The 9,856-nt window shown below is 66.7% G+C and overlaps 1 protein-coding gene and 1 non-coding gene across 2 annotated transcripts in view; one reads left to right on the plus strand and one right to left on the minus strand.

The window, feature by feature from the left end:
• LOC128828434 (E3 ubiquitin-protein ligase NRDP1-like) overlaps positions 1-9,856 on the minus strand; it is a 37,394-nt gene that overhangs the window by 1,507 nt on the left and 26,031 nt on the right. The gene's annotated exons all lie outside the window — the stretch shown is intronic.
• On the plus strand, positions 2,885-2,966 carry TRNAS-CGA (transfer RNA serine (anticodon CGA)). The gene has a single exon. It is a non-coding gene; the product is annotated as a tRNA-Ser (tRNA).

A 9,856-nucleotide genomic window follows, 5' to 3' on the forward strand; every position in this document is an offset into this window, starting at 1 on the left:
GGGGCAGAGGGGCCGGGGGTGGAATCCCGGGGGTGTAGGGGGAGCTATGGGGCCCGGGGGGGGCAGAGGGGCCCGGGGGGTGGAATCCCGGGGGTGTAGGGGGAGCTATGGGGCCCGGGGGGGGGAATCCCGGGGGTGTAGGGGGAGCTATGGGGCCCGGGGGGGGCAGAGGGGCCCGGGGGGGAATCCCGGGGGTGTAGGGGGAGCTATGGGGCCCGGGGGGGGGAATCCCGGGGGTGTAGGGGGAGCTATGGGGCCCGGGGGGGGCAGAGGGGCCCGAGGGGGAGGAATCCCGGGGGTGTAGGGGGAGCTATGGGGCCCGGGGGGGGCAGAGGGGCCCGGGGGGGGAATCCCGGGGGTGTAGGGGGAGCTATGGGGCCCGGGGGGGGCAGAGGGGCCCGAGGGGGAGGAATCCCGGGGGTGTAGGGGGAGCTATGGGGCCCGGGGGGGGCAGAGGGGCCCGGGGGGGGAATCCCGGGGGTGTAGGGGGAGCTATGGGGCCCGGGGGGGGCAGAGGGGCCCGGGGGGGGGAATCCCGGGGGTGTAGGGGGAGCTATGGGGCCCGGGGGGGGCAGAGGGGCCCGAGGGGGAGGAATCCCGGGGGTGTAGGGGGAGCTATGGGGCCCGGGGGGGGGCAGAGGGGCCCGGGGGGGGGAATCCCGGGGGTGTAGGGGGAGCTATGGGGCCCGGGGGGGCAGAGGGGCCCGGGGGGGGGAATCCCGGGGGTGTAGGGGGAGCTATGGGGCCCGGGGGGGGCAGAGGGGCCCGGGGGGGAATCCCGGGGCTGTAGGGGGGAGCTATGGGGCCCGGGGGGGGCAGAGGGGCCCGGGGGGTGGAATCCTGGGGGTGTAGGGGGAGCTATGGGGCCCGGGGGGGGCAGAGGGGCCCGGGGGGGAATCCCGGGGCTGTAGGGGGGAGCTATGGGGCCCGGGGGGGGCAGAGGGGCCCGGGGGGGAATCCCGGGGCTGTAGGGGGGAGCTATGGGGCCCGGGGTGGGAATCCCGGGGGTGTAGGGGGGAGCTATGGGGCCCGGGGGGGCAGAGGGGCCCGGGGGGGGGAATCCCGGGGGTGTAGGGGGAGCTATGGGGCCCGGGGGGGGCAGAGGGGCCCGGGGGGGAATCCCGGGGGTGTAGGGGGAGCTATGGGGCCCGGGGGGGGGCGGGCAGAGGGGCCCGCGGGGGAGGCCCTGGGGGGAATCCCGGGGGTGTATGGGGGGGCTGTGGGGACCGGGGGGGGCAGAGGGGCCCGGGGGGGGAATCCCGGGGGTGTAGGGGGAGCTATGGGGCCCGGGGGGGGCAGAGGGGCCCGAGGGGGAGGAATCCCGGGGGTGTAGGGGGAGCTATGGGGCCCGGGGGGGGGGCAGAGGGGCCCGGGGGGGAATCCCGGGGCTGTAGGGGGGAGCTATGGGGCCCGGGGGGGGCAGAGGGGCCCGGGGGGGGGAATCCCGGGGGTGTAGGGGGAGCTATGGGGCCCGGGGGGGGCAGAGGGGCCCGGGGGGGGGAATCCCGGGGGTGTAGGGGGAGCTATGGGGCCCGGGGGGGAGCTATGGGGCCCGGGGTGGGAATCCCGGGGGTGTAGGGGGGAGCTATGGGGCCCGGGGGGGCAGAGGGGCCCGGGGGGGGGAATCCCGGGGGTGTAGGGGGAGCTATGGGGCCCGGGGGGGGCAGAGGGGCCCGGGGGGGAATCCCGGGGGTGTAGGGGGAGCTATGGGGCCCGGGGGGGGGCGGGCAGAGGGGCCCGCGGGGGAGGCCCTGGGGGGAATCCCGGGGGTGTATGGGGGGGCTGTGGGGACCGGGGGGGGCAGAGGGGCCCGGGGGGGGAATCCCGGGGGTGTAGGGGGAGCTATGGGGCCCGGGGGGGGCAGAGGGGCCCGAGGGGGAGGAATCCCGGGGGTGTAGGGGGAGCTATGGGGCCCGGGGGGGGGGCAGAGGGGCCCGGGGGGAATCCCGGGGCTGTAGGGGGGAGCTATGGGGCCCGGGGGGGGCAGAGGGGCCCGGGGGGGGGAATCCCGGGGGTGTAGGGGGAGCTATGGGGCCCGGGGGGGGCAGAGGGGCCCGGGGGGGGGAATCCCGGGGGTGTAGGGGGAGCTATGGGGCCCGGGGGGGGCAGAGGGGCCCGGGGGGGGGAATCCTGGAGGTGTAGGGGGAGCTATGGGGCCCGGGGGGGGCAGAGGGGCCGGGGGTGGAATCCCGGGGGTGTAGGGGGAGCTATGGGGCCCGGGGGGGGCAGAGGGGCCCGGGGGGTGGAATCCCGGGGGTGTAGGGGGAGCTATGGGGCCCGGGGGGGGAATCCCGGGGGTGTAGGGGGAGCTATGGGGCCCGGGGGGGGCAGAGGGGCCGGGGGGGGAATCCCGGGGGTGTAGGGGGAGCTATGGGGCCCGGGGGGGGGCAGAGGGGCCCGGGGGGGGGAATCCCGGGGGTGTAGGGGGAGCTATGGGGCCCGGGGGGGGCAGAGGGGCCCGGGGGGGGGAATCCCGGGGGTGTAGGGGGAGCTATGGGGCCCGGGAGGGGCAGAGGGGCCTGGGGGGAATCCCGGGGGTGTAGGGGGAGCTATGGGGCCCGGGGGGGGCAGAGGAATCCCGGGGGTGTAGGGGGAGCTATGGGGCCCGGGGGGGGCAGAGGGGCCCGAGGGGGAGGAATCCCGGGGGTGTAGGGGGAGCTATGGGGCCCGGGGGGGGCAGAGGGGCCCGGGGGGGGAATCCCGGGGGTGTAGGGGGAGCTATGGGGCCCGGGGGGGGCAGAGGGGCCCGGGGGGGGAATCCCGGGGGTGTAGGGGGAGCTATGGGGCCCGGGGGGGGAATCCCGGGGGTGCTGGGGGTGGGCTCAGCCGCTCCCCCCGCCGGCCCGGCCTGTCTAGGCGGCGCTCGGCGCAGCCCCGGCCGGGTGTCACGGTGGCCGAGTGGTTAAGGCGTTGGACTCGAAATCCAATGGGGTTTCCCCGCACAGGTTCGAATCCTGTTCGTGACGGCGCCGCGCTTTTGTGGGCGGGGGGGGCCTGAGCGTTCACCCCCCTTTTAATAAACCCCCTTTCCAGCGAGGAGGGGGCTGGGAGCGACAGCTGCACCCGAACACACCGGCAGCGCTGCAAATGGTGGGGGGGGAGGGGAGGAGCTGTCTGCATTTACTGGGAGATGGGTGGGCTGGAAACCTGGGGGGGGGGCACATGTACACGGGGGGGCTGTGGAGTTGGGGGTCACATCTGAACTAGGGGATCCCAGAGCTGGGTGGGAGGCTGCAGAGCTGGGTGGGGGGCACATCTGGATTCGGGGGCACATCTGGATGGGGGGGTCCCAGAGAAGGGCAGGGATACATCTGGATGTGTAGGGGTGAGGTGATCTGGGGTTGCAGAACTGGTCCTGGGGGGTGCACAGCTGTACTATTTGCTGGGGTGGGGGACACATGCCGTTTTTTGAGTGGGGGGGCAGTTGCAGAACTGGCTTGGGGGGGTCATATCTTGATTTGCTCAGTGTAGTGCAGGGGGGCGGGAGATCTCTGAATGTGGGGGGGGTGCTAGAATGCTGTATATGCTTTGCGGGGGGGGCAGGGGCTGGCAAAATGTGGGGCTCCCCTGCAGTGGGGAAGCAATCCCCTCTTTGCAGGGGAGGGCAATCCCCTCTTTGCGGGGGGGGAGCAATCCCCCAGAGCAGCTCGGTTCTCGCGCCTGTTACTAACGGTGGGGGGGGCTCTGTTCTCCAGTCTCAGCGCATGGCAGAGCCGGGGCTGCCCCCCACCAAACGGGAGCGGGGCCCATTGCAGCCTGTGCCGAGCCCACCCTGACCATTGACCAAACCCAGAACAGCTTCAGCCCCGGGTCTAAAGCGACCATCTCGCTTTGCTCCTTGCTCCAGGCCCTGCTTGCAGGCGGCACCGCTGGCAGGAGATCAACCAGGCCGGCGGGTTTCATTGGCACAAATAAAATCCCTTCCTCACCCCCCCAACAAACTCATCTCGTGAAAATGATGGTGAAAGAGCAGCAAAGGGAGGCCAGGACGCCCTGCCAGCGGCCCACTTCCGCGCCTTTTGAAGCCTGTGCGTAAGGACCGGGCTGGCTCGGTGGCTCTGAACTTTGCACTTCACGCTGGGGCGAGCGATGGTTCGTTTTGGCTGACTCTGATCAGCGTCACCCCTTTCCTGGCCCCACGGCAGGGCCAAGCAGCGTCGCGAAGGCATTCACAAGAAAAGCCCCCCCAGCTTGCTGGCAGGAGGAGAAGCATTCGAGATCGGCTGTGGCCTATGTTTTAGGTCCATCCTGGGCCCGAGTGGGTCAAGTCATTTTCTGACCCGACCCCAAACCTGCGTTGCCCGCAGGAGGGGGCACGCAGCCCCATGGCCAGGAACGGGAGAGCCCAGCCGACCTGAGCTGGTGGTTTTCCCAGGCCTGACACTGGTCAGTGGGTCCCGGCGGGTCACAGGGCTTTGGGGAAGGATCCAGCGGGGGCAATGCTACTTACTGGGTTTGTGGATTGCTGCCTGGGGCCTTTCCCCGGCCTGGGGGCTGTTTTCGATCTAGCCCAGAGCCATCTCCCTCCCCCATTCTGGGGTCTGTGCCATCTTCCGCGGCTAGGCCGTTCTGGAAGTGCAGCGGGGCAGCAAACCTCAGCTAATGGCAAGAAATCTTGGTTCTCCCCCGGCTGGTTCCAGCCATTATCGTTTGTCCTGTGCTTAGAGGGGCAGCACGCTGGGGCCTGGGCCGTCGTTCTGTTGTGTTTGTCCAGCGCCTAGCGCGGGGGTCCTGGTCCGTGACAGGGACTCCCAGGTGCTACTGAAACACAAATCATTAAGGGTCTTTCAGCAGTGGGCAGGAGCCCACCACGTCGCCGGCCCCGTGCCGTGCCGACACAGAACACAAAGACAACAACTGGGAAGAAATGGTCCCATTCTAGCCTCACTGGCAGCCAGAAACATGAACCTGGAGCTCCCGCAGCCCCATCCTGGCCTTTAGCTCAGTCACCAGCCTGTCCTCCCAGAGCGTGGGGGTTCTGGAACGGGAGTCGAGTCTGAACTGGCTGGGCACGGGAGGAGCCACCCGACGCACACCCCCAAAGCGGCCTCCTTCCGGTCCCGTTTAAAACCCGCTTTGCCAGGATGCCTAGGAAACCTTGACCCTGGGCAGGCATCTGCTGGGCCCTCGCCCAGCGGTTCCCTGTGCTGCCCCGACCGTCTGCGTCCAGCCGACGGCGCTTGTCTGATGCTTAGCTCGTTAGCCCGGTTTTTGTGCAGCACCTAGCGCAGCGGGGTCTGGGTCCATAACGAGGGCTGTAGTCATGCCCAGGACAGGTTTAGCTTTCCCCTCGCCGTGGCTGATTCAGCACTTAAACTCCCGCTGAATTTTAAGCACATGCGTAGTCCCATTCTCTGGTGCCACCCAGACCCGCCTCCTGTCTCCAGCCACGGCCAGCACCAGATACCAGGGGAAGAGGCAGAAAAAAATCCGCCCAGACGCAGACATAGGGGAACGCTGGTCTGCTCTGAACCCCTACCGGAGATTGGCTGAAATCCTGAAGCATGAATTGGGCAAACCTCCCTCCACCCGCGGAGATGCTGAGGTTAGTGGGCCTTTCCCCTGCAGCCGAGATCTTGCGCCTGCTGCGGGGGGCCTTGCGGGTAGAGCCCTGGCTTCACGGCCAAGCTTGAGCAAAGACGCCCGTGGGGCTAGCTGCTTATAGGCAGTTTCCCAAGTGCTCGGACCCACAGCCGGCGGCCGCCTTTCAGCCCTGGCACCCAGCACCTGGACTCGTGGGAAGGTCTGGCCCTTCATCGCTCCAGGGATCAGCTTCCCCATCCGTAAAATGTGAGTAATTCCCCCTCCCTCCTCCCTATCCCCCACTCTGGCCTGTCTGCCGCAGCGTGAGCTCGCCAGGCCAGGCCAGGCCAGGCCGGGCCCCTTCCTACGTGGACGTGGGGCGCCTGGCCCAACGGGGCCCTGATTGCAGGCGGGACTGAAAAAGGAGGACGCAGCAGGGCTGTGCGCTCTGGCCTGAGCCTGCCACAGCGCGTGGGCATGAGAAGGCGCCCGGGAGACCCGTGGGGTATTTAAATCCTGTCCCAGGCCAATGAGATGAAACCAGCCGGGCACAGGGCTCCTGGGCGTGGAGCAGGGCACCCGCTGCCCGACGTCGCCGCCTCGTTCACAGCTGTCCAGCTCAGGCTGGCCATGCGTCACCGGGCCCCACAGCAAACTGGGGGCGGCGGCCTGGCAGCAGAGGGCCCCCTAAGGCAGCCCAACGGGGCAAGGGGCCAGTTGCACTTGGCTGGGGGGTGGGATGTCGGGTGGAGCAGCTGCTCTGCCTCACTCATTGACTGGGGCTGCGAGACGCTACCAGGAGCTGCCCCGGAGCCCAGTGTGCCAGGTGCTGTACAGCCCAGAACATGGACCCCGCCCCTGCCCCCCCAAGAGCTGACAAACCCCCACTTTGGATTCTCCACCCAACCAAGTTCAAGCAGCATTGGGGGGGGGGGGAGGAGTTAAATGACACGATTGCAGGGTGGGGATCCCGGCGGCCATAGGGGCTTGACTCTCCGCCCAGTCGCCACGACCCGGTCCCCGGGGCCACAGCTCTGACCCAGTTCAGCGTCACGGGCTGCAGGCCCACGCCTCACCCCACCGTGCCCCTCACCGCCGCCCCGCCTGCCCCTTGAGCCCAGGGAGAATCTCCGGGGAGCAGCAGAGGGTCGCAGGGTTTATTCCCCCCAGGAGGGGGCAGTGGAAGACATCAGCCAAGGGTCTGGGCCAAGGTGGGGGCTGGCAGTTGGTGGGGGAAAACCTGCCTGCCCGTGCTGGGGGGGGGTGGGGGGGCGGCTCCCTGCCCTGCCCTGCCCACTTCTAAGAACTCTCAGCAGCCCCTGGAGTTGGGCACCCAACCTGCCCCATGGCTCCTAGCACAAGCTTCACCGGATGGTCCCCTCCCTGCCCCCCGGACAAATTCAAACCGAGGGAAATAAAGCCGAGTCCGAGCTAGGCGCAAATTGGTGCCAGCGTCCAGGGAGATTGTCATTCCTGCATAGCCCAGCGTCGGAGCCAGCCCACGTCTGGTTCAGCCTCACACCTCTGAGCCTCCGAGGATTTCCCTGCTTGGGCTGAGAGATGCGGCTCCTCCTGGAGGGCGGGCGGCCTGCTGGGGCCAGGTGAGCCAACAGTTGTGTGGGCACCGCAGCAGCACGGGTAAGCTCTAGGAAGGGATCGGGGCCCCAGAGCTTAATGGTGGGGGCTCAAGGATGATTTTTTTACATCCATAACTGATACAGCACATCCAGAGGGGCCGGGGCTCCGAGCGGCCGGGCCCAGAGGGGCTAGGGCACAAATTAAGCACTGCCCCCACCCCCCATAACAAAGCCAGGCCCTACACCCGGGAGCCAACAGCCTGGGATGAGACAAGAGGTGGATTCAGCCATGGGGCACGTGGCAATTAGCACTCCCTGCCCCCCAGCCCCATGAGCAGACAGCAAAGGGGGGTGAGGGTGGGATGGGGGTACATCACAACAGAGGCTAGAAGCCCCGACAGCCATCAGAGATGCAAGGTGCTGTACCTACCCCTTAGCACGCCCCTGCCCCAGGCCGCTTGCCAGACACAGCAACCAGGCCCCAGGGTGGGAGGGGAAACAGAGGCACAGAGAGCATCAGCAAGGTGCCCAGGGTCACAGAGCAGCAGCAGAGCCCGGTCTCTTGAAGCTAGATTCGGCCTCGCCTTTCTTCTGGAGCTAGAAGATGGGAAGGAAACGCACCCGCTGCCCCTGCTCGCCGGGGCACCCTGCCAGGCCCCAGTGGATCATTAGCAGAGATCAAAACGGGGAGAACGTGGACGCCCACAAGCGGTGCAAGAAGGGGGAGCCATGGGGGTCGCCAGTTCCCCTTGTAACCATAAAATGCCAGCAGCTCTCCACGGAAGGCACATGGTGACCCGCTGGCCTGGCTGACGGCCAATTACACCCAGGCTGTGCGCGCATCACGGTGACTGCGGGTAGATTTGGATTGGTAAGAGCGGGTCCCTCAGTTTCCGAGCACACAAAACCCCCAAACCAGTTCACACAGCAGCAAAGCGAGGAACCCGCTGCTTGAGAAGGTAGCCGGGTGATTTCTAAGGGGGTTTAGGCGTGATATTCCGAAGCTTTTTGAACCTCCTTCAATCATTAGGTCCTGACCTCTCCCTGCTGTCAGTTCCCAACAAATTCCAACATCTTGGACACAGATTCAGTCATAGAACGGCCCTGGGAAGGAACCAGGTTCCCAGAGGCTGCATCACCCATGAAAGGGGACAGACGGGGGGTGAAGGGAGTTTGTATTTGACCCCCCCCATCTTTTTGGGGTGGGAAGCCTGTAAGGGCTCCTGATTTGCGGAGAGGTTGTGTTAAACACGCCGGCTGTTTGCCCCCGAGCCCCTGCAGCTGCGGGGAGCCGCCTGCAAGGGAGGGGGGAACAAGTTTTATTCAGACTATTTCAAAATGCTGCTTTTGCCAACACCTGTTGGACTCAGAAGCCCGTCAAACACTTGGAGAAAGGGGGGGGGGGGCTGGTCAAAGATTCCCCCCTCCCTCCAGAAAAGGGCTCCCAAATCCACCTCCAGCAAACCATTCATCAGAGCCAGGCCCTCAGCCTTCCTGATACTTGAGGTTTAAGAATAAGTGGGAGAATTCACACCCAGGCTTTCCTGAAGTATAAGCAAAAGGTCCAGTCCCAGCCCGCCATGCCCCGTCCCCTCCTCCCCCACTCTAGGACACTCCTGCTGCTAACTTTGCAATGGCCGGAGCAGTGTAGTCTCCAACCCAACCCGGAGAAGGGCTGGCAGCCAGGGGCTCCTGCCGGATTTTTCCTCCCCACTGTCAAACACTTTCACTGCCTGCACGAATGAGGGCATTTAAAGTATCCTTACTGGCCTCTGAATTAGCACTGCTGGGCTGATTGGCTCTGAGGTAGAATTACCCCCATTGTTTCAGGCTCTCTGCAAACCCAGGCGGCGACTGGCGGCACTTCCAGGCACCGGCTCAAAGTTCTCTTGGCAAACATCTAGGGACTTTAAAAAAAAAAAAAAAAATTGGGCAGGGTGAACTGAGCCCCCCCGATTTGACCCGTCCCGGTCCGCTGGTGGGGGTGCACGCCCCGCTCTGGGAAATGCTAGGAGTGGGTAAAGACAGCAGAGCCGCTTCTCTCCAACAATAAAGATTGGCAGCTTACCCGCCGAGCCAGAGCTGAGAGAAGCCGGGCCTAGGAGACCCCAGGGCGTGCAGCAGCCCTGTCACAACACCCCTGGGGCCAGAGCCCAAACCCGGGGCAGGAGAGCTGAGGGGACCATTCACTGGTGAAGCGGACAGATTACAGAGAAGCCAGTTTCGTGACTAACCCGAGCTCAGGTCTGGCAGGACCAGGGACTCCGTGAGCACAACAGGCTGATGTTCTCTTCCCCAAATACACTCGCCTCTGCCGCCCACAACGCCGTGTGCTGGCACGAGGTGGTGGGGGACATCTCGCGGAGTCCATCATAATTTCGAGCCATCGGCAAGCTTGCCCCAGCCCCTTCCATACAGCGTTAACCTCCTGGCTTATCCGACGGGAACCGCCCAGGGCTTTGCCAGCTACCGCGGTGGCCCTGCTGCAGCCGGGCGTGAGTGGCCTGGTTGGAGCGGCAGCAGAATTTCGGTTGGCAGAGCACAGCCCAGCTGTCCCCGCATCAGCGTCTTGCAAAACCGCAACGAAGCGCCAGGCTCGTCAAGCGCTCAGGCTGGAACGCAGCCCTGCCAGCAACCCGGAGTCTGCTCCGACCCAGCCTCAGCGACTTGACCATCTTTACCACTCCGTGCAGGCGTTGGCCAGGCCCACCCTGTTACGCTCCCCCTGCACCCCAGGGTATTTTCTGGGATTCTCT

The sequence above is a fragment of the Malaclemys terrapin genome, chromosome 23 (assembly GCF_027887155.1).
Source record: "Malaclemys terrapin pileata isolate rMalTer1 chromosome 23, rMalTer1.hap1, whole genome shotgun sequence".
NCBI lineage: Eukaryota > Metazoa > Chordata > Testudines > Emydidae > Malaclemys > Malaclemys terrapin.